Source organism: Muscardinus avellanarius, assembly GCF_963383645.1.
Source record: "Muscardinus avellanarius genome assembly, chromosome: 3".
Classification (NCBI taxonomy): Eukaryota; Metazoa; Chordata; class Mammalia; order Rodentia; family Gliridae; genus Muscardinus; species Muscardinus avellanarius.
The window spans coordinates 143,061,117-143,086,835 of NC_137788.1; positions in this window are offsets into that span (position 1 = coordinate 143,061,117).

Consider the following 25,719-nt stretch of genomic DNA (forward strand, 5'->3'; position numbering starts at 1 on the left):
AGTGCACTCATCCCACATATAAGGGCAATGTTATGGTTTTCATCTGGAATGTCCACCAAAGGCTCACATATTGAAGGCATGGTCCCCAACACAGCAATGTTCAGAGGTAGGGCTTTGGGAAAGTGGTTGGAATATGAGGGTGCTGACTTCATTCATTGCAGGAAAGGGTTCTAAGTCTATTGGCTAAAGGACCAAGGAGCTTCTTGCTGGATTTGGCAGAAGGCTGCCTTTCTTGAGGGAACTGAAGGCAGTCATCTCATGCCTCTCTGCTATGGAAGCCACTTCACCCTGTTCTGTACTTGTTTTGGCTTGCTTTGCTGAAGAACAGAAGGCCACACATGAGAAAGCTGAAGGCAGCATCTCTGATGTCCTTGCAAAACTGCCAGACAGAACTCACCTTCTAAAACATGCCTAACATGAGGCTTCATGTCTATAGTTAGAGACAGACAAGAACTCGACGACCCGATCCTGATCTTGTAAAGGTGAAATAAAAGGAAGAGCTGAGTTTTGTTCAGGGAGTTGGCTCTCTTGCCTTCTCCCCTCTCCCCTCTTCGAGACCAAACATAAAGTCTCAAGAGTATTTTTTCAATGTGTGGCCCCGAGCGCTGCTGGTACAGAGCCCAGTAGTCAATGAGATAAGCCATGGAAGGATTCAGAGCTGGGAGAACTATCAGAACTGGGCAGAAGCTGTAGGAGGCGAGGCCTGGTTGAAGGGAATGAGTCCTTGGGCTCCCTTGGGGACTACGTCTTATTCCTTACCTCTCTCTCTGTGTCCTGGCTGCCACAAGGTGAGCAGCTTTGCTCCCTCTCTCCCTTCTACCATGATGTTCTGCCTCACCATCATCCTAGAAGCAATGGAGTCAGCCACCATGGACTGAAACTCTGAAACTCTGAGTCAAAATAAGTCTTTCATTTTTTTTAATGTTGGTTTCCTCAGGTAGTTTGTTACAGAGATGAAAAATAAAGTAGCCAAATAATTTGAGGTTTCAGAGATAGCACGTCTCTCACTGGGACCTTTCCCTGGCTCGGACTATTTCATGACCTCTTTGATCCCAGGAGACTGTCTAAACTCTTCAGCTGGCCAGTGAAGGCTCTCCAAGCATTGGGCTACTTTTAACCCTTTAATTGACCTTTTTATATTGAAGTACAACATTTATACATAGATTAAATGCAATGATCTTATATACATTAACAAATTTATATGTCTATATAAACCTAATTTTTTTTTTTTGGTGGTACTGGGGTTCCTGGAAGCCCTTCTACCTCCGGGCTACACTCCCAGACCTATTTTTACATTTTTATTTGGAAACAGGGTCTCCTAAGCCAGCGTGTGTGGCTGGCTTCGAACCTGCGCGATCCTCCTGTCTCTGCCTCCCAAGCGCGGGGATTACAAGTGTGCGCCACCACGCCCGGCAAAACCTAAATTCTTATACACCTATATGCCCATGTAGCTGCCATCCAGGTCAAGATGAATTTTAAAGAGCAAGCGAAACCAGCTCTGGATTATACACTCTTCTTCTCCTGCTTTTTTTTTTCTTAATTAAAAAAAATTAAAACAAGTCTAAAAGTGTTGTGGTTAAGAACAATGATATGTACAGCTAATTAAGAATTAGTTTACATTTAAAAATGGTGAAAATAACACTGAATCTACACACACACACACACACACACACACACACACACACGTGTGTGTGTGTGTGTGTATGTGTGTGTTACTGGGGATTGAACACAAAGGCATTCTACCTTCAACTTGCACCCAAGCCCTATTTTATTTTTATTTTGAAACAAGGTCTTGCTAGGTTGATGAGAGTCTCGCTACTTGCTGAGGCTGTCCTTGAACCTATAATTCTCCTGTCTCAGCCTCCCAAGTACTGAAATTACAGATGTGCACTACCTAACATGCCTGTCATCCTGTATTTTTTAAGTATACAGTATAGTTACTATCAGCACAATGTTCTACAGTAGATTTCTAGAATTTTTCATTTTGTGCAACTGAAACTCTGTACCCATTATACAACTCCCCATTTCCCTGTTGCCTGGCCCCTGGCAACTTCCATTCTGCTCTCTGCATCTATCGGCCTACTACTTTAGATATCTCACATAAGTAGAGTCATGCAGATTTTGTCCTTCTGGGACTGGCCTCTTTCACTTAGCACAGTGTCTTCCAGGTTTATCTATATTAGTACATATGGCAGGGCTTCCTTCTCTTAAGACTGAATAATACATACATATGTGTGTGTGTGTGTGTGTGTGTGTGTGTGTGTGTGTGTATACCAAGATGAGTGCCCATTCATCCATCAGTGGGCACTGAGGTTGTTCCCACCTCTTGGCTAATTGTAAATAATTCTGCAGTGAACATGAGAGTACAGATATCTTCTTGAGATCCTGTTTTTAATTCTTTTGATTAAATAGAAGTAAGATTGCTGAACAATATGGAGTTAAAATTTTTTTATTTACCATAGTGGCTGCACTCCTTCCCACTTTTACCAACAATAGACAAGGGAACCAATTTCTCTACATTCCCTACAAAACATATCATTAATAATCATTTTAATTCTTTTTAAATACTGGCTATCCTAACAATGGGGTAATGTGTCATTGTGGCTCTGATTGGCATTTCTCTGGTGGTTAGTAATGTTGGGTATGTCTTTTTCTGAGAACTGTCTATTTAAATCTTTTATCTATGGATAAAATCTTTTAAATCTTTTAAAATTTAAATCTTTTAAAATGGATTACTTGCTTTATTGCTATAAAACTGAAGAAGCCCTTTATATCCATGTTTATACCTATGGCCGTCCCTCTGCAGTACCCTTTCACATCTAAGGGAGGTGGGATAGGGATATAGTGGCCAAGGCACGTGTCAGCCAGCAGGGGTGGGACTCTGGCTCCTTGTCCCAGCCTGTGTGAGCAAACCTGTCCTTGGGGCGGACAAGTTGAGAAGCCAAGGCAGCTGGGATGAGGCTGTTCTGACTCTGGGGCTTCAGTTGATGCTGCTCTGCCTGTGGCTGGAGGCAGCTGGGTCTCATAATTTTAGGGTCAGGTGCATTCCACCTGGTGCTGAGGGATGACGATGGGGACTTTGCAGGAAGAGGGCAACAGCTGTGGAGGAGGGATGACAGAGAAGCTGTGATGACACCTTTGATGCCTTAGAAATAAATGCCTACGTAAAAGGGATGTGTGAAACTCCCAGAGGAGCATATGGCTGGAGGTTGTGCGGCAGGGTTGGAGGCGGGGGGGGCAGGATTTGGAATACATGGCCATTGATGCAGGGTGTTTTCAAGGATGCTGGGGCAAAATGAATACTTGGAAAAGAAATGAGGTTGATTTAGCTTGCTCATTCTTGGTGAACATGTGCTGGTTCCTAACTCTTCTGAAAGTGCCTCGTAGACATTAAGGTCACAGATAGCTCTGGGATCATGCAAGAATTGGTGTCACGTTTGCTGGGTCTTAGTAATGGCCTCAATTTAGGTACTTTTAAAGATTAAAAATATTTTTTGCTATTAGGGATGGAACCCAGGGGCATTCTTCCTCCCAGCTGCACCCCAAGCCCTTTTTATTTTATTTTTATTTATTTTTTAGTTTTTAGTTTTGGTGGTACTGGGGTTCCTGGAAGCCCTTCTACCTCTGGGCTACACTCCCAGACCCATTTTTACAGTTTTATTTGGAAACAGGGTCTCCTAAGCCAGCACGCGCGGCTGGCTTCGAACCTGCGCGATCCTCCTGTCTCTGCCTCCCAAGTGCAGGGATTACAAGCGTGTGCCACCACGCCCGGCTTTTTTTATTTTTTCAAAACAGTGTCATGCTAGGTTTCTGAGAGTCTCCCTAAGTTGCTAAGGCTGGTCTTGAACCTGCAATCTTCCTGTCTCAGCCTCCCAAGTACTGGGATCATAGGAATGTACCACCATGCCCACCTTCTATCTGTTTTTCTTTCTTTTCTTTTTTTTTTTTAACAGATGAACTACCCCTTGCAAGGAGGGCTTGAGTGTTATTTAACTCTGCACCAAAGTTTCTTTCTGTCTCAAATGGGGACAATCATACTTCACCGTGTTTGGGAAAGAATTAAATAATATCATACATGTACATCCCTTGGCAGTATGCCTGGTTTAAAGGAGGGGCCACAATAAATGTTTTCTGTTATTGTTGTTATTATTACTATTGCTGATAATTGATTTGTGATCTCACTTGCAAGATACTTTCAATTCCATTTGGCATTTACTGAACTTGTTATCTGGGTTAGTGGGTATGACAGGCACGGTCAGGCATGACAAAAATGTGTGGTATAGACTTCCGGGAAGATGGCGACCGAGAAAAGCGGGGCTTAAGAGCCCCGCTAACAACAAATCTCCATTACCACAAAATCAGCGCCTTTCATGGCCAGAAAACACCATCACCAGTGAAACAAAGACTCACCAGGCTCCAGAGAGAAAGCGGACTGAGAACGGAGCCATGGAGGAGATACACCGGCCTCACGCCCGAGGACGCGGCAGACGTGGCAGCAGCGTCATACTGCCGGCGGCACCGGCGAATTCACGGGATGGCTACAGCACGCTGAGGTGAGCCACTGCGGAACAGCCAGGCGGGATTTCTCCACGCAGAGAGCATCTAAAGCTCCCAGTGGCCGAGCTCAGCACACGCTGCAGGGATTCAGAGTGGAAATCAAAACCAAGAAGAAAAACACCAGCCCCACAGCCGAGGGCATAGCAGTGGCGCCATATTGCCACCGGCAGCAGCAGCACCGAATTCAGCGAGGCCAGTACAGCTACATCTGCGTACTCAAGAAAAGTGAGTCAAATTGCGGGCCACAGAGGAGAAATCCTAGTACTGTACTCCCTGGGTCTTGACCCAGTGGGGGAGGGGCGGTGGCAGAGATATCACACCATAGGAGAACGTGCAACCTGGCACCCCCCACAGTCTAAAGCAGCCTCTATTGACTCTCTGGGTCGGAGACTCTGTGATAAAACCCAGTAAAGGAGTAGTGGGGTCTGAGATACTACTGACTCAAGATCCAGAACACCTTAAGTGAAGTCATAGTGACCCAAGGGAAGAACCCAGAGAAGGCACAAACATCCGAAATCATGGGAAAGAGGAATAATACTGGAGCAATAAATGCCCACAACCCCACAACATCAGAACCCAATAAAACTGAAAATCAGAGATTTCTAGAAGATCAAATCAGGAAAATAACTGTAGAAATAATAGAGGTGCTTCGAAAAGAACTCAGAGAGAGCCAAAAAGAGATAAAGGATGCAATTAATGAAGTAAAGGCCTCAATTCAAAGCACAAACAACCGATTAGAACACATGGAGAACAGAATCTCGCTCTTAGAAGATGAGCAATCCAAAAATGAACGCATAGTTTCTAATCTAGAAAAAAATATCCGACAGCAGGAATCTGATATTGAAGAAATATGGGCCCATTTTAAGAGAGCTAACCTAAGAATAATTGGAATAGAGGAGGGAAAAGAAAGTGAAACCAAAGGGATCAACAATCTCTTCAAAGAAGTAATAGCAGAAAATTTTCCAGACATAGAGCAAGAAGTCGATACACAGGTCCAGGAAACTTATAGAACTCCCTTTAGACAGGATCAGAGAAGAGGATCCCCACACCACATAATTGTTAAAATGACCAATGTGGAAGCCAAGCAGAGAATCTTAAAGGCAACAAAAGCAAAGGGCCAAGTGACATTCAGAGGCAAACCAATTAGAATCACTCCAGACTTCCCAAACCAAGTTATGAGAGCCAGAAGGGCTTGGAGTAACATATTCCAAACTCTGAAAGAAAACAACTTCCAGCCAAAAATTTCCTACCCAGCAAAACTTTCTATCAAATTAGATGGAGAAATAAGAAGCTTCCATGACAAACAGAAACTGAAGGAATTTATGTCTTCAAAACCAGCACTAGAGAAAATACTCAAAGAGATTAACTACAAAGAAGAAATAGGTAACACACTCCAGAACTAGAGAAACAAGATTTTCCATCCAACAGACAACTAAGATTGGTTATCTGTGGAGATTCAATATTTATGTTAGTCTTTTACCTATCTCTAAAGGGTATTGTTTGCCTTTATTGTTGTTAATTTTTAGGATTTCTAGTTGGAATATTAATATACCTTCAGATATAGCAATTGGAAATATTTTATCCCATTCTATTAGTAACTGTTAACTCTGTTTACATTGTCTTTGGATATACAATATTTTTTTTTATTTTTTAGGGAGTTTGTATACTCCTCTGTTGCCTGTGCCATTGAAATCATAACCAAGAAATCACTGCCAATTTCAATGTTGTGAAGTTTAATGACCCAGATTTTCTCCTAAAAGTTTATAGTCTTAAGATTTATATTTAGGTCTATTATCTATTTTGAGTTAATATTTGTATATGGGATTAGGTAATGGTCCAATTTTATTCTTTTCCATGTAATTATTATTTTTAACAATATTTAGTTAAAAGATTAATATTTCCACCACCAAATGTTCGTGGAAACCTTGTCAAAAATAACTTGACAATATAGGGAAGAATTTAGCTCTAGGCTTTTATTTAACTCCAATGTTTATATATCTGCCTTTAGAACATTAGTACACTGTTTCAATTATTGTAGCTTTATATGGTTTGAAATCAGAAAATATATATCTTCTAGCTTTGTTCTTTTTCAAGATCGTTTTGGGTACCTAGAGTCCATATTCCATATTAGGATAGATTTTTTTCTGAAAAATAAATATATAAATATATGATAGTTTCACCTAAAAAATAGAAAAAAAATATTCTCTGGTAAGAAAGAAAGCAAAAAGAAATATTGAAATGTTATCTTTAAGTCATCAAAAGCTTGGTATCAGACAAATGAAACTGTTATGTGAGATTATCATTTTTAATTTTGGATAAATTGCCATAATACTAGACGTCAACTACTAAGCCAAGCATGGGAGGGAGAGATAGGGAGAGAATGGGGTGGGGATTGGGTGGGGGCTGACTGGGAAAAGTGTGCATGTATGTCTACAAAAGTATGTATCCTACTATGATGTATGAATACAGTGCACCAATAAAATAAATAAATAAATAAATAGAAAATAAAAAAAATGTGTTGTATAAGCTTCTTGTTCTATGAGATTGAAGAGACCAGAGCAGATGTCAACTCTAAATGCAAATATCTTGAGTTTCTGGTGGAGGGTGGTAAATGATCTGGGACAGAAAAATAAAAAGAGATCAAAGGCTGGGGTGAGAACTCTGGGACAGATGCAGAGTCTACCTGTCTATCTTCTTGGAGTGACAATATTCTGTGTCTCTGCTGATCGAGCTGACGTATAGCTGAACCGCAGCTCACCAGTTTGGCTCAGTTATTTTTGGAATGGTCCTATAATAGTTTTGCTTCTATGAGTGCAGAGAAAGCTTAACAAATGTCTTTCCTAACCTACAGTATGCCTCCTGATGTACCCAGAGACACTAATTGGATGCCAAGTGCTTGCTTTCCTGTTGAAGAAAATGTCAGGTTCTAATAATATTCCATTATTAGATCCACATATTTCCTGCCTGGACAATTCTAAAAGCCTCATCCCTGGTCCTGCTTCTTCAAATACTTTATTGTGGCTTAACTTCAATATTGCTACCTTGGAATTTCTAGCCCCTCTGTCTAATCCCCACTTTCTTCATTTGCCCACAGAGTTCCCTCAAGTATACATCCTAATAAAATTCCTGCATGCAAAATATCTGTCTCCACGTCTGATGCTTGAGGAACGTGGCTTGCCACTGCTCCTTCATCGTCTTTTCTTTTATCCAGATGTTTGGAACTTTGTCATGGTGAATGAATGGGGTTCCATCTTGGGCCAAGAGGATAATGTGGTTATGCTCTAAATTTGTTTGAATAAAAAGATAAAAAAGAGGGGGGTATTTGGGAGCTTCTAGATAACATTTATCAGCTGCATGTATCTTATTTTCAAGATTCTCTACTTTTAAAACCACTGTTATTTTGGATCTTTGTTACATGAGACTGAACATTAATTCTGATACAAATACTGTGTTAGCTCTTTGTTGATGTGACAAAATACTTGAGAAAAACAAGTTAAAGGAGGAAAGTTTCACTCCGGCTCAAGTTTTAGAGGTTCTAGTCCATGGTCTGTTGGCTCCATTGCTTTGGGCCTCAGGAAAGGCAGAAGGCTGTGGCAGAGAAAAGATGCTCTGCCCATGGCAATCCAGAAGGAGAGAGTGAGAGGGGAAAGGGCTAGGGAGAAGAAATACCTTTCCAGGGCATGCCCTGGTAACCTACTACCTCTGACCAGTAATCAACTACAGTTACCTCTACCTCTCAAAAATGTCATCAGCGATGGGTTAACCCATTGATAATGTCAGAGCCCTCTCGGTCCCAAGAGCGCTACCTCTGAGCCTTGCTGCACTGGGTACCGAGGCTTCAACACAGGAGTCTGTGGGACATTCCCAGATCTAAGCTATATCAATACTAGAGATGGGAAGTCGGCAATTGAATAAATGTGCCTAGGTGTGGGAGGTAGGGGTATGAAGCTATGGATGCACATTTTGGATTCACCAGTAGACAGATGGTATGGAACACCATGGAATGTATGTACAGAGAGAAGAGGAAAAGGCCAAAGGCAGACTCCTCGGATATGCTAATATGTAGAAAGTAGAAGAGGAAAAGGATCCACATATGAAGACTGAGTTGGACCAACCACTGGGGAAGAAAATCAGGAAAGTACCCTCAATTCTGGAAGCCATGGAAGAAAATGACTCAGAAAAGTGGGTTTGGTTAGTGGGTTCCCATCACTAACATAATGAAATACCAGGATTTGTAAAAGAGCACAAGGCCTTGGGAGGCTGAAACAGGAGTTTTGCAGATTTGCCACCAGCCTCAAACTTAGTAAGGCCTTCCTCAACTTAGTGAGACCCTGCTTTAAGTAAAAAATAAAATTGGGCTGGGGATGCATCTCAGAGGTAGAATGCCTCTAGGTTCCATCCTCAGTAACACACACACACACACACACACACACACACACACACACACACACGCCCTTATGATGACTACCAATCATAAACCCAATGCCTCAGTGATAACAAACTACTTCTGTCTTTTCTGCACCCACCAAGCTGCCTCAAGACTCAAGTGGACTCCTCTGCCAGGAATGCCTTTACCCCTTTGCCAGGATAACTGTGACTCACCCACTCAGCTGCAGCTCAGTTTTAATTCCTCCAGCAAGCTTTCTTTGACTTCTCTCTCCTCACTGTCTCCCAAACAGAAGTGGGTATCCCTCCACTGGACAGCCATCAGATCTACCATGATGCCTTTGCTGTGTGCTTATAATTAGGGTTTTCCTTCCACCTTCTGCAGTACTGTGTGAACCTCTCAATGGCACAGAATGTGGACCAATTATCTTTACATCATAAATTTTATTTGAAACCCAAAACAGCTACTCTATCCATATTTACGGAATATAATGAGAGTTCAGTGCAACTTATATAGCATATCTAAATCATTTATGTAGGATCCCACCATAAATCCCTTTATTAGGCTTTCACATGCATTCACTCATTTTTCTTTAAATGCTAACCATGTGAAAACTGCAATCTGTAAGCTATCAGCTGCGCTTAAGGGCGCCGACAGGTCAGGATTAAGGAATGGCCGCTGCTGGTGGTCTCTGGGCTGGTGGATAGCCCCCTAAATGGTTCCTTAGCTCTCAGCTTTCAGGAGACTTGCCGGCTTTTTCCCCATTCCCATCAGAAGAACATTTATGTTCCATTTTTCTCACTCTCCCCACCTACACCTTTATATCCTCTTCTCTGGAACAGCAGACTCTACCTCCCACTCTCGAAAGGTTTCTGTGCTAATCTTAATTTGGAAATAATCACTACAAATTGGATTTCTATTCAGCACCTCCTACACCCCTCTATGAACTCCAGCACATTACCAAATACCAAAATATTCATGTAAAATATTTTTCTCTTTAGAGAACACTGTTCCTTGTTCCAGGTTCCTCCATTTAATGCTGTCTGATGAGAGTTGACTACAGATTTAATTACATGCTTCCTGTAACCTGAAGTCTGTGTCAGAGATACTCAGTGAAGAGAACTCATAACTGGAACTGCAGGAGCAGACAGCTGTGGGAAGATGGCCACACTCAGAGGAACACAAAACCGCCCCCTCCGCAAAGAGCAAGGGATCATCGGGTTGCATTCAAATAAATGAAGGGTTACAAAATCTCCCACCAGAGATTTGGAAGGTATCATCAGACATGGAAGTTTCTAGAAGTCAGAGCAGAAACTTTCTCCACTGCTGCCAGGCAGACTATCTGCTGCACATCTCACTCTGAAACCTTTGGTGGAAGGAGATGGGGACAGGCCAGGAGTAGCCCAGGAGAAAGGTGTGAAATGTCCCTCCTAGAAGATTGATGCTCAAAGGGGGGGACTTTGCCCCTCATAAGACATTGGGCAGTGTCTACAGACATCCTTGGTTGTCACAACTGGCATCTGGTGGGTATAGGCTCTGAATACTGAGAAACCTTTTGCCATGCACAGGACAGACAACACACCACAACAGAGAATTAGCCAACCACCGATTTCAACAGTGCTGTGTGTGTATGGGGAGCTTCTCTAGATGTAAAGTTCTTGTATTTCTCCCCACAGATAAATTATATTCACTAGGAGTAGACCAATCCCTTTTTGTTTTTCATCTCTGGCCACTTTCTCTGTGTTTAATTGGCAGTTTGAACAGTGTGTATCAGCTGAGTCAAAACCCAGAAAGAAACTGTTTATAAAAACTCATCTACAAAGGGGTGATAAATTCATATCAGAAAACCAAAAGCAAAATAACAAATTATGATATTAACACAAATAAAAGTCTAAGGCAAAATGAAAGAGTAAAGGCAAAATTTCCAACAAATAAATAGACGTATTAAGTCTTTAAATCCTAAGTAAAAAAGCAAAGCCGGGCGTGGTGGCGCATGCTTGTAATCCCAGCATTTGGGAGGCTGAGACAGGAGGATCTCCGTTCTCAGATAGCCTCAGCTACTACTTAATGGCTCATTGCAACTCAGTGAGACCCTGTTTCAAAATAAAGAACAAAAAATCAGGCTGGGGGTGTAGCTTGGAGGTAGAATACCCCTGGGTTCCATCCCCAGTACCATAAAAAAGTGCCCACATAAATAAATAAAAGAAACAAACAAACAACAACAACAAAACCCAGAAACCCTTTACAAAGAACAAAGGGAGAAACGAATAGAAAATAATTGGTAAGAGTAAGAATTTCAGTTTTAGTTTCTTCTTTTGTAGTTGTGTCCTAGTAATTATATAGAATTGTGATTTTGATCTTGACACACTGGTGCATGCATATAACATAACTTTTGACCCTGTTTTGAAATTTAATAAAAGGGCTAGGGGTACAGCTCAGAGGTAGAATTCTCCTGGGCTCAAACCTCAATGCCCCCCTCCCCAGTGACAAGAATTAAAGAGTTAGAAAAGTGGCCGATTAAGAAAGAATGTTCAGGATACTGGATGAACACCAGGCGTCCATGGTAGGCGTCTGCAGCTGAAGCGATTCCATTCACCATTACAGAATGTATCAGCTACCTTGGGATAAACTCAGTGTAGGATGTTTGTGACCCAGGTTGAGAAAGCTGTAGTGTTTTTGATTTCAAAAGGAGACCAGAATAAATAGAGTATTGCATGGTCATGGTGAACAGGAACAATAGAATCTTAAGGGTATTAATCTGCTTCCTGCCAATTTGTAGATCACACATGGTCCAGTTGCAGCAGGTCATTTTGTGGTTCCTGTTGTACATGCTGCATCCTTCCAAGTGACTGCACTGCCGACCACCAGGTGACCGGCGTTTTGAAACCCTTGGTAGCCTCCGAGTAAACTTCTGCTTGTGTAGTCCAGTGATTCTCAAATAGGAAGTTTGCTAAAGCTTAGGACACTGATCTCCACACCCAGGGGCTCTGATTCAGTAGGCCTGGAGCAAGGCCTGAGAATCTGCATTCCTAGAAAGTTCCCAAGAGCTGTTGAAGCTGTTGGTTGGGGGACTTCACTTTGAGAACTGCTAGATTAGTGAAACATCTTAGGGTTTAGAATAACGGGAGACTGGCAAAGCACTATGGGTTTGAGAGTTCTTGGAGTCCCCTTTGAATTTTCTGCCTGCTAAATGAATTTCTAGCTTTGTTCCACAAGATTTTGAATGGATGAACACCTGGGAGGGAACTGTCATTCTTCAATGTCTTCTTCTTTTTTTTTTTGTGGGTCTGGTGATGGAACCCAGGGGCATTCTACCTCTAAGCTACACCCCCTGCCCTATTTTTTATTCTTTATTTTGAAACAGGGCCTCACTAAGTAGCTGAGGCTGTCCGTAAACCACGATCCTCCGGTCTCAGCCTTGTCTTCTTCTTATTAGTGGGGAAGGGATAAGTAGGTGTGTGTGTGTGTGTGTGTGTGTGTGTGTGTGAGTGTGTGTGTGTGTGTGTGTGTGTACACATCTGAGTGCTTAAGATTTCAAGGCTCATGGAATTTAGACAAAAGTTTCCGAACGTTCCAGCACTTACATCCTCTGTGTAGGTGAGCAAATCCTGACCTGAAGCTCCCAAACCTCTCTTAAAACTAGACTAAGTAGTATGGCTGAAGAATAAATGGCCAAGGATAAGAAGCAGTTCTGGCGGAGGGTAGGGGCTGGGGAGTGGGGAGAGTAGGGACTGGGGGATTTCCCTGCATGCTATAAAATCCTATTTGAAGCAACAGGAATAAAAACAGTTGGAATGCAGATACAAAGAGAAAACTGTATGTAGTTCATACTGAAGAAGACCAAGAATTGGGTTAAATTCAGGAAAGACTGTAATGTATGTTGAGCCAAACACCACTAAGAAACATGGAAAGGAAATAATAATAATAATAATAATAATAATAATAATAATAATAATAAATAATAAATAATATTATGTTGGATATTATCTATTGGGGTTGAATTTGGGAAGGGAATTAGACTTACATCTTATTCTACTCACCAAAATTAAATATTTAAAGATAACAAATTGTGAACTGCCTAATGTATGCAGCAGGTGTTTGCGGCACCTTATCTCAGTGCTTACAATGATGCTGGGAGACAGCTGTTACTCTCAGCTTAAATATGAAAACTGAGGCTTAGAGAAATCCAATCACTTTCTTCAAAGACAAATGGTGAGCAATCAGAAGAGCCTCGATCTGTTGGACTCCATTTCCTGGGCCAGCAGCTGCCTACCAGGCTGTGTGCAGTAAAGATGTGGCTGCCCATTTTAGAGGATGGGGCCATAGGGCCAGTACAGGCATAAACAGGCCTGGGATGGAGAAAAGGAGAGCATGGAAGAAACAGGATTAAGGATAAGTTAGTGGCCTAAAGCTATAGAACTGATGATTCTGGCAAGAAAAGAAAGAGTAAGTATATCCCAGGGCCCTACTTGGAGCAGGGAGAAGGATGAGCCACTGGGTTCCAGGGAAGGTTGGATGGTTGAAGGAGACACAGGGCACATAAAAATCACAACCTGTCATCCATCCTGACTTGCTTAGCAAGCATTAAATCGCACCTTCTCAGACATAACCCTGGTTCCTCTCCTCGAGGCCTGGAGAAATCATATGGTATCATGAAAGAACAGATGCTTGGGTCAAGGAAAAGGGTTTGTCTTTTTGCCCCTTGCTGTGTATGTGCCCCCAATGCAGTATCCCTTCCCCTAAGAGCTTTAGTTTCCTTATTTGTACATCATAGTAACCATATCTACCTACCACATAGAATCCATGTGCAGTTTCAGCAGAAGTCAGATAAAATGTTAAGCATGGCACATGGTACAAAGTAGCACTCAATCAAGATTTGCTGAATAAGTGCATATATAAATACATCTATATAAAAGCAAATATATTTGTATGTATGTATGTCTGTATGTATGCATGTATTTTTTCAATGCATACATTTACCCATTAGCTCTAAAGTAAGCTTGAAGCCCAAGGGAAGGAGGTTTATCAAGAATTTCACCTTTTTCATCAGTTATAGTTAAAACATTCTAATTTGAGAAACTGGGTCAAGCCATATCACTGTGCATTAATTAGAAGTTGTGATTCCAGCAACCTGTGGAAAGATGAGAAAATGGTCCAGCGCCTAGTTTCCCACAGCAACACACGTGCCTTTGATGATGGCTTCCATAATCACCACTCCTTCTAAGTGCATGAATCTTCATATCTTTGCAGCTTACAAAGAATAGCTTATACCTATGAATACATATAAAGGCCCTTCCCTCAAAGGAGGTCACGTTATCCCATTTGGAGATGAGAAAAAATTAAGCTCTAAGAGGTGAAAGGACTTTCTTGGGTCATGCCCAGTGTTTGGTGGCAGAGCTAGAGTTGAAATTCATGGGATGTGCAGAAATAGATTACAGCAACATATGCTTGACTGTCCTGTAAAGGCTTAAAGTATGAAGCCAAGGAGGGACCTGTCTGGTTTCAACTGTCTCTGTGTGCCCTGGGCCACTCAAGTAGAGGTTCTGAGAGCCCCATCTATAGGCTCTGCCCCATCCCTATTCCAGTTTGGAAGGAGACAGAAGGAGAGCAACATCCTCAATCCTGTAGAATTATGGGGCCATACAAACTATATCTAAAATATCATTACATCCTAGGACCTAGCAGCCTAGCCAGGATGCTGTTGTCCATTGGGCATCCATTGTGTAGATTCAGGCAGAGAACTTAGGTGGGTCCAGCTCAGAACTAGGGGTGGTGGTGTTTATCTGGAGTGACAAGATAACACAGGGAAGAGCCTGTTTATTAAGCACTTATGACGTGCTGCCTATACATTTTCAATAAGCCCCATGGTATCTTGTGATGCTATCACTAACATCCCTTTTATCTTGATGATGGGAAAGAAGTTTGGAGATGACATCATACCTAGAAACATCTCAAGGCTGGTATATGTCCAGAGATTCAAAGCCAGTTCTGTGTCCTATGGTCCTGAACCTTGCTTATCAAGGAGACTAAAGGACCCTTGTGACAAACCAGACGCTCTGTCCTTTATTTTTCTGGGGAGAGAAAGTCACAGCCTGTGATTACTATGGCCACTGGGAAGGTAGCAGGGAAGCATATGCTCTGTTTGGAGCCAACAATTGAATTATATTCCACTACTGGGTTCCCATGGAGAGTGTGTACAGATGGAGCAGGGCCTCCCTCCTGCACCTGTGCACCTGTGCACCTGTGCATGTGCAGGAAGATCAGAGCAACAGAGGGAGCCAGGCTGGAGTCTGGTGCACCAGTGGCCACAAAGACCCACAAGTGGACCCACATGGGACCCAGCGTCTGTTGCCTCTGGGGGCAGGAAGCCAAGGTCTCCTTCCTCCCAGAAGGCTGCCCCCCTTCCCCCGCCTGCCCCTACTCTTACTCCCTGGAGACAGAAAGGGGGGGTCTGATACATTGATGAGATTGGGAAAGGGCCTCCTGAGTGCTCTGCCCTTTGATGCCTGTGTGTGTGAATATACGCTTTCCTTTCATTTCCAATCTCCCTGATGATGGAACTTGGGCTCTCTTCGTTCTCTCTCTGGACACCTTCCTAATCTCTTCAAGTGAGGCTGAGCTTCTTGAGACTGGGGCTAGGCTCAAGCCATCTCTCTACCTTTTGTGCCTGGCCTAGAGGCAGTGCCAAGGAAACCTCCTTAGTTGTCTGGGTCTACCATCTTGTCCATCCCCAACAGTTCAGGTGGAACTGAAGGGTGGGCTGTACAAATGGCCCACCGAGTGTCTGTGGGTCAGCCTGGCCTTCAGGTGCTCATCTCTTAGAGGAAGAAACTGACACACAAGCAGAAAATCATGAGGTCAGGTGACCCCTGATAGGAAGAATGCCAGGGAGCTGAAGAACGCCAGGGAGCTCTCAGCAGACAGTAGTGGGGTGAGCTGAACCCAGAAGAGCTGAGCCAGGAAGAAAAAAAAGAAATGGCTTCTGACATGGTTCAGGAAAGGGACAGGCAACAGGTGTGGAGGGCCTGGGCTTTTCTTTTATTACCTGCTTCAAATGTGGCCTTTTATCTATACATCCTATCCAGCCAGAGCAGAGAGGTACCTGGAGAGCTTTGGAGGAAGGTCCTCATACACTATCAACTACTGCTTTATATTTAGAGTGACCAGCTTGTCCTGGTTTGTCCAGGACTTTCCTGATTTTACCATCAAAATCCCATTTCCTGGGACCCCCTCAATCCTATGCAAATCAGGATGTATGGTCATTCTACTTAGACCTTAGGCTAGAAAGGCAGTGTGAATTATTGTATAAATAACCAACCCTTTGTCTTTCAATCACTTCAATTACTTTGCATTGAGATGTTTTTCTTTCAAATTGGCATTAGTGGGTTAGTCACACACATTTAAAATAAGGCACTGTTTTTAAAATCCTATGTGGGGACTTCTTTATATTTTATTTTTTTATTTTTCGGTGGTACTGGGGTTCCTGGAAAACCTTCTATCTCTGGGCTACACTCCAAGACCTATTTTATATTTTTATTTGGAAACAGGGTCTCTTAAGCCAGCACGTTGGCTTCGAACCTGTGCGACTCCTGTCTCTGCCTCCCAAGCGCGGGGATTACAAGCGTGCGCCACCATGCCTGGTGCTTCTTTATATTTTATTTTTTTTAATTTTTATTTTTTTGGTGGTACTGGGGTTCCTGGGAGCCCTTCTACCTCCGGGCTACACTCCCAGACCTATTTTTACATTTTTTATTTGGAAACAGGGTCTCCTAAGCCAGCGTGCGTGGCTGGCTTCGAACCTGCGCGATCCTCCTGTCTCTGCCTCCCAAGCGCAGGGATTACAAGCGTGCGCCACCATGCCTGGTGCTTCTTTATATTTTATTTTTTTTTAATTTTTATTTTTTTGGTGGTACTGGGGTTCCTGGAAGCCCTTCTACCTCCGGGCTACACTCCCAGACCTATTTTTACATTTTTTATTTGGAAACAGGGTCTCCTAAGCCAGCGTGCGTGGCTGGCTTCGAACCTGCGCGATCCTCCTGTCTCTGCCTCCCAAGCGCGGGGATTACAAGCGTGTGCCACCACGCCTGGTGCTTCTTTATATTTTAAATACACTGTATTCTTCAACCTTCAACAGGCTTTGGCTGTAGTGAGAAGGAGCACCATGTATTTGGGGCTTGCTACAAGTAATAATACGGAGGGCACGTAGGGTATAACTCCATGCAAGGAAGGGATGCAGTGCGACTGGAGGGGTGAGCAATGGTCAGAGGGCCCCAGACCATACCATGCATTCTGTCTCAGAGCCTCAGGGACTTCAAAAAAGAGGTGTTCTGCGGAGAAACGCCACGGCTGGACCAGGAAGTTCCACAGATGTAGTTGTGGAGAATGGATTGGGACGGGCATAGAGGCCAGGGTCAGAGGTGGAAGATCATTCTAGCAACTGCCCAAATTATGCAGGTGAGGCTGTGCAGTGATGGAAAGGAGGCCTCCATTTCACAGGGGACGTGGACAGGACTCAGTGGTTGGCCAATCAATCGAGGAGGTGTGGCTGGAAGAGGTGACTCACTTGGGTTCTGGTTATGTGACAGGGTTTGTGACCAAAAGACAAATGTAAGGAGGTGAATGGCTTCAGTAGGAGAGGCTGTGCTTGACTTTGGATGTGTTGTTTGAGGCTCGAGACCACCACGTGGAGACATCCCTAGGCAGAGGGATGGATATATGTCTGAAACTTAGCGGAAAACATGGGCTGCAGATACATAGTTGGGTGTCGTTCACCTTCCAAGTCCAAGGCCTGGTGATTGGAACTGCACGCTGGTGATGGAGGATGTGATTGAAGATGGCAGAGGCTCCACAAAGGGGTGAGGTAAGATTTTTTGGGAGGAAGAGGGCCCATCGGAGTCGGTTTCTGTCCATTCACTCCCCAACCCCCTTCCCTAGCAGACCTTTAGTGGGTATTCAGTACATACTTATATTTTTCGAGTGATAATAAGAAAATGAAAATTACTGTTTTAACCCCTTGCTTTGAAATGTATTCTCTGAAAGGAAGAGCTGACAGTCCAACTAGTTCTAGCAGTTCAGGGGCTCTCACTAATGTCTTCAATGTGCAGGTGCAGAGTCTGATCTTTGGGAAACTATTTGGAAACTCTGTCCTTTCTTGTGACCCAGTTCTAGATAAAATCACAGTAATAACACCCATTGGCCTCTCGGCATTGTGAAGAGCCAGGAGCTAATGTATGCACTGGGATCATTATGCAAATAACCTGTCCTGTGGCGCAGACAGGGGAGGCGAAAGGCTCACACTCCTCTCCCAGGATTCTGGAATCATCCGTGCTGCCAACGTGTAGCCCTCATCTTCCTGCAGGCATCCAAACACTGTACCTGAACATCTCTTTAAAACAATGATCTTTCTGAGCAGAAGTGTCTTAACATCATTCTGGGTATGAGGTCAATTTCTATATCTAGATACAAAAAGTCTGGTAATAAGGGCCTACATGATACTCAGAAGACAGATGCTGTGTGGTTTAGGACAAGTTGCCTTCTGAATTTTAGCCTAATGAGGGTGGGGAGCTACCTTTGAGAATATAATTAGATATTCTCTATGCAAAGATTAACGTAAAGTAACTCCATTTTGTAAAACCACCACTCTGTAACCTTGTCTAAGTTGTTCCTGTTTGTTTCTTTGTTTCTTTCTTTTTTTTTTTTTTTGTGAGTCTGGGGATGGAACCCAGGGGCATTTGACCTCTGAGCTACACCCCCTCCCCTATTTTTTATTCTTTATTTTGAAACAGGGTCTCACTGAGTTGCACAGGGCCTCACTAAGTAGCTGAGGCTGTCCTTGAACTGCGATCCTCCTGTCTCAGCCTCCCAAATGCTGGGACTACAAGCATGCACCACCATGCCCGGCTCTTCCTTCCTTCCTTCCTTCCTTCCTTCCTTTCGTACTGGGTATGGAACCCAGGGGCATTCTACCTTCAAGATATACCCCAGCCCTATTTTTTTATTCTTTATTTTGAAACAGGGTCTCACTGAGTTGCAGAGGGCCTCACTAAGAAGCTGAGGCTGTCCTTGTACTGTGATCCTCCGGTCTCAGCCTCCAAAATGCTGGGATTACAAGCATGTGCTACCATGTCTGGCTTGTAAGTTTCTATTTCCTGAAAACTGTACACGTCTACCCTTTCCCTGGTGCTCATGCTCACGCTAGACGAATTAGACAATAACCTAAAACTGTGAAGCCGAGCTCCTGCCGATAGGGTTAGCGCGCAGAAATCTGCGTTAGGGATACAGACTGGTCGGGCTTCCCATTCCGTGTGCTTGCTTACCAGGATTGGTGGCAGAGCCTTTATGCAAAAAGTAAAATTTGCTTTGCTGTGCAGCTAACCAGTGTTTGGTCCTATCGATCCAGTCCAGACATGCTGAGTATGAGTCTCGTCAACAAAAACATATCGTGGCTTGCTAGTGCATGAGTCCGAAATATTAAAATACATTTCAAAGCGAGGAATTAAAACAGTAATTTTCACTTCCTTATTTATTTATTTGACAAGCATGTACTGTGTACCCACTAGAAGTCAGGCTCTGCGTTAGCTGGGGGGGGATTGGGGTTGAGGTCTGGACACAAAAGACTGATGCTCTTCTGTTTTGTACTGGGAATTGAAACTAGGGACATTCTACTTACACTCTCAGTCCTTTTTATTTTTTATTTTGAAGCAGGGCCTTGCTAAGTTGTTAAAGTCCTCACTAAGTTGCTGAGGCCAGCCTCCAACCTGCCATCCTCCTGCCTCAGACTCCCAAGTGCTAGAATTACATGTATGCACTTGTGAGAAGCTCTCTTTAGAGGTGAAGGGCCAAAGCAACAAGGTTGAGGGACTCCTTGGACAGAGAGGGAGCCGGGGAGGAGGATGCTGCGTCGTCCTGACTCCTTATGCTTGCTTCCGCCTCCCCAGCGGCCGTGTCTAGTTGACCTAGCAGCTGCGTCTACCTCCATAGGAAGACCCGCCACACCCTTCTGAGGATGTGGTGGTGCGCTCCCTTTATGAGAAGCCCCCAGCTCCTGCGGTTCATCCTTCCGGAGAGCCAGGAGCTTTCCCAGTGCCATTGTGCCTTGATTCCTCAACCTGTGACTAAACTATTTTTAACTGACTGTCGCCATGGTAGCGTGAGAACCATGGGGACCAGGTGGCCTCTGACAGCAGTCAAGATGCAGGCCGCCTGCTCTTCTTGCTAAGTCCCCTGTGCACCCGGTCGAGGTCATCGACTGACAGACAGAACAAGGACCGCTCACGCTGCTCCCTCGTTTGCAAAGTAAGGGTCTCAATAAAAAAAAAAAAAAAAAAAAAAACAACAAAAAAATCCCAAAAAGTTACTCCCTTCATGAGGATCCTGGGGAAACAGGAAAGCCCCTGGCATGTCTCAATATTAGCTTCTGTTGTCACCATCTTCATCCATGGGAATCCCACCCCTTCTACCCTTCCCCACCTCTGCCCCCTGTTAGCATTTCACGGATGTCTCTAAAGTGTGGAAACAGAGACAGTGTCATTTACTTTTTTTTTTTTTTTGGTCATACTGGGGATGGAACCCTTCTACCTCCGGGCTACACTCCCAGAACTATTTTATATTTTATTTGGAAACGGGGTCTCTTAAGCCAGCGAGGCTGGCTTCGAACCTTCACGATCCTCCTGTCTCCACCTCCCAAGTGCAGGGATTACAAGCGTGCGCCACCACGCCCGGCCATTTACCTTGTTTTACACATCGCCGATGTCCTCGCGGGCATTACACACATTTGCTTAGGTTTCCACATTTTATGAATCACTCCCCTTGCAGAAAAGCCTTTTGTGCCCACCTCCCCCAGGCAAGGGGGTGCTGATGCACGTGCAGGAGCTCCCCAACTCGGGTTACTTGGCAGTGACAGCCCTGCCTTGCCTTTCTCACCTGGAGCGCAGGGGCTGTGTGCATTTCCACTTTGTGACCCAGTGCCCAGCACCAGACCGGAGGACACGAAGACTTTAGTTCATATTTGTTGAATGAAGGAATGAATGAACACAGGGCGATGCAGAGCAGAAGAGAGGAAGGCTGTCTCTGGTGGTGAGAGTGAGTATGGCCCCCAGGAAGAGCATCCAGGATGAGCGAGGCGCCCAGGCCTCTGGAGCACCTCTTATTTAACATGATCTGCCCTTCACAAGGAGGATGCTGAGGTCCAGAGGAGACAGACAGGGGCTCAAGACCACCTGCCTCGTGGGCGGCTGAGATGAGACGTGCACTTTGCCAGGGCTGCCTCCGAAGCTCTGGTTCCTTCCTCTCGGCTTGGCCCTTGGAGGGGAGGAGAGGAGTCAGTGGGGTTGAAGGATGTTTCTAGATGGAGGAGAGACACCAGTCAGGCAGAGGAGAGTGGCTGCAGCTTGAGGGCAGGAGCCCTTCCCCCATCCAGTATCCTCGAGAACTGGGAGCCGGGCATTGGGCACATGAGTGCTGGTGGATGTGTAGACATGTGAATCTTTGGAGGTAAAAGACGGCAGCCATCGCCAGAGATGGAGTGTCACTCTCTGGGCAGATTCTCATGGAAACCTCTTAGAGTCCAGATGTGAACAAAGGCCCCACAGGAGGGTTGTGATGCTTCCTAGTTTGGCTTTTTGCGCCTACCCCCCACCCACCCATGTCCTGCACGCCTCTCCCCTGGATGGTCAGTGTCTGCTTCTCATCCCTGCTCCTCCCCACTCCGAACTTTCTTTTCCTTAGACCTGGCCTTGGACCTAAACCACCTCCTGCGGTCACTGTCCATGCCCTGTGGTCCACAAGTCCATCACATGTCCCTGTGGATTGCCCAGTTCTTGTCTCTGAGAACGACCAAACATTTCTTCCTTTCCATTTTTTTTTGGCCTGTGAATTATCTTTGAAGATGTTTAGTTAATTAACTAATTATATTTGTGGTACTGAGGATTGAAGATCCATGGGTTTAATCCCCCAGTTCTTCTTTTATTTTTAATTATGAAACAGGGTTTTGTTAAGTTGCTGTGGCTGGCCTCACACCTGTGATCCCCCTGTCTCAGCCTCTCAAGTACTGGGATCATGGGCATGTTCCACCATGCCTGGCTCTCTTGAGCAGCCATAGGAGTTTACAGAATCTAGTAACTATATGTTACTCATGCCAAACTTGACAGGTTTAAAAAAAAAAAAAGGTCATGGCTGCTCAGGGACCAGTGGGGAGAGGGAACAGCAGTACGACACAGCCTTTGCCCTGGTCATTCCAAAGAGGACTGCTGCAGGGAGGGCGGGCTGCAGAATGCCTGTCACCAGGCAGACATCACACCTGTCTCCATGGTTACAATGTCTTTCCAAGGAGAAATTTCCACGAGGGGGAAGAAATGGTTCCCCAGAGTGGGTCCCTGGGGTGGTACACTCTGGAGCAACCTCCTGTGGATGTCCTGAGAACCAGCTCACCAGGAAGCCCACACAGGGATCTGCACCTGTGGAGGCCGGGAGGAAGCCTCTGACCCGGTCCTGGGTGTGCAAAGAGCCAGGGGCGTACCCTTCCAGTTGACTGGATGCATGTCCAGAAGGGATGAAGACTTCCTGATTTCTTTTCAGAGAGGCCATGGAGAAAACATGGTGGGATTTTTCTATCCAGGAGGCTAAGATCCTGTGTCATGGTCCCCAGATAGAGCAGTTTTGCTAGAGACAGGTGACAGTCATCACCAGGGAAAAGTGCCCCTGGCTTTGGCAGGTGCTAAGCAGGAGGTCCAACTTCTGAGCAAACTAAGGAGATGTCCTGTGGGTCCTACGGCGCTGCTGGAAGGCACAGTCATCCGTTTATGCTCCGCTATCACTTGGCCACGAGATTTTTTTCAAGCCAAGACTTGAACAATGAGAATCTGAGCTATGCCGCCATCTCAATCTCCTTCCCCGGCTTTAAAAAATAACTGTTTTTTTTTTATTACAACACAAAGCATCGGCCCTTTGTAGGAAATTTAAAACATATGGAAAAAGCGCAAAGAAAATGAAAACCAGCTAGAATCCCAAAGATAACCACTCTTCATATTTTGGTAACTGGCTTTTTCTTCATGAATATAGATGTGAATTATCTGCATTTATATGTATGTGTATGCATTTATTTATAGAAATGTATACTGATGTAATACGTATATATTTTTAGGGGAAAAAAATCACATTGTGGGTGAGAAGTCAGACTGTCATTAAGCTGCCTGGGTTCTAATCCTGGCTCTGTAATTTGCTGCCTGTGTGGTCTTGGTCTTAACCCATCTGTGCCATATTTTTTTATCTGTAAAAAGCCAAATTGGTTTGTGAAAAAAATAACATCTCCTTGTTGCCTGAATTTGCAGCTCTTTGTGGGTCATTTCTGTTCCTTGTAGTCTGCTTCCTCATCCTCTCCTCCCTTTGATTTTCCACCGTCTTTGCTATCCTTTTGACTTCTATGTATTGGTTTCTTTCTACCAACCAATAAATATTAAAATGTTCATTTAAAATAGCTGGGCATTTTATCCCATTAAAATGTATCACTACAATGCACCAATAAAAAAATAAATAGCTGGGCAAGGTGGTGCATGCCTGTGATCCCAGTATTTGGGAGGCTAAGATAGGAGAATCGTGAGTTTGAGGACAGGCTTGGCAACTTAGTGAGGCCCTCCGCAACTTAGTGGGACCCTGTTTCAAAATAAATAATGAAGCCAGACGTGGTGGCTCAGGCTTGTAATCCCCACGCTTGGGAGGCAGAGACAGGAGGATTGCACAGGTTCGAAGCCAGCCGTGCTGGCTTAAGAGACCCTGTTTCCAAATAAAAATATAAAATAGGTCTGGGTGCGTAGCCCAGAGGTAGAAGGGTTCCATCCCCAGTACCACCAAAATAATAATAATAATAATAATAATAATAATAATAATGATAAATAGAACTGAGGGTATAGCTTGAAGTTAGAATGCCCCTGGGTTCAATTCCCAGTACCACCAACAAAGCAAAACAAAACAGAAACAAACCAAACCAAACCAAACTCAAGTCTCTCTTGTTTTAAGCAAATAAATAACACATGCTCCTCAATGCGGTGCTCATCCTCCTCTGTCAGCCCAACTTCCTAGGAGCTGTCTGTACCAGCCATCGGCACCTCCTGTGCTCTTTGGTCTGGTTGCTGCACCACCAAACTGCTTGGGACAAACCTACCACTGACCTCCCAGGACCAAGTCCGTCCTCCCGGAGGGAGCAGTTCACCAGGTGCTGGCCATCCTTACTCTCACTTAGACTCTTGCATCGGACACACTGCTGCTCTCTCTTTTCCTTGACATTCTGACCACACACTCTCCTGCCTCCTGGGCTCCTTTCCCATGCCCTCTGCCAATTCCTTACTGGTCTCCTGCAGCAGTTTCCTCTCTTCTCTCTCTTCTTCCTCTCTCTCTCTCTCTCTCTCTCTCTCTCTCTCTCTCTCTCTCTCTCTCTCTCCCTCCCTCCCTCCCTCCCTCCCTCCCTCCCTCCCTCCGTCCCCACTTTCTCTTATTTGGTACTGGGGGTGGAACCAGGGGCATACTACCTCCAAGCTGCACCTCAGCCCTTTTTTATTCTTTATTTTGAAATGGTCTAAGTTTCGGAGAGCCTCACTAAGTAGCTGAGACTGTCTGGGAACCCGAGATCCTCCTGTCTCAGGCTCCCAAGTACTGGGATTATGAGTGTGCCGTCATGCCCGAGTTTCTCTCTAGAGTGTGCTTTTTCTCAAGCCTCTCTCCTTGTCCCCTTTGTGTTCCGGGATGATGACCCATCACACACACATATTCTTCATTGTTTTGTCAATGAAGTGGACAGTCCCAAAACCTGTTTCTAATTCATACCACTTCCCTGAGCTCCAGATCCATGCACCCACTGGACAGCTCCAGTAAGACATACCACATTCAACAATGTGGCTCATGTTTCTAGGGATGCAGAGAAGGGACCTCAGACCTCCCCATTTCCCAAATGTTTCTCCTGGGGCAATTGCCTTAGCCTCGAGCCTAGGTGAGGGCTGTGACCTGACACTTTTCTTGCTGCACTGAAGTCACTTTCCTAAGACACTCTTAGATCACAGGGGCTTGACAAAGTGCACAGAGGATTTTCTTAACTCTGGTCCTGGAGTCACAGGAAGGCATGTACAGATGCATTAGCAACATCTGAGGGAAGGAAATACAATCTTGAGTTTGTTATAGAAATTCAAAATGTACTAAGAACAGAGAGAGTAGTCCAACTGATCCTCAGGCAGCCATCACCCAACTTCAATTCAGTCTAGCCGGGCCTGTCTTCTTCTTTCCCATCATACAACATGTTTTTTTGTTTGCTCATTTTGTTTCTGAATTATTTTAAAGCATTTCTGAGATATTTTGGTCTCACATAATTTACATTATGATGTGAGACTATAATGCACCCATCAAAGCATATTAAACATTTTTTGGTCTCAGCATTCTTTCACACTTCTAAAAATATTGAGGACCCTGAAGAGCTTTAGTTTATGAAAGTTAAATTTGTATATTTATAGTAGATAATAAAACTGAAAAAAACTTTAAAATATTTTCTCAACACATCCATTACATGTTCATATAAACAACATATTTTAATGAAAAATTTATTTTTCAAAACAAAAAAAAACTAGCAAGAAGAGTAAGCTTGTTTTACATTTTTACAAATCTCTTCAATTTCTAGTTAAGTGGAAGATAGTTGTATTCTTAATGTCCAAAGTGGACATTAATTAGCTATAATTTATTCATTTAGTTATAATTTATTATTTGAAATACTTAAAGAAAACCTGGCCTCACACATG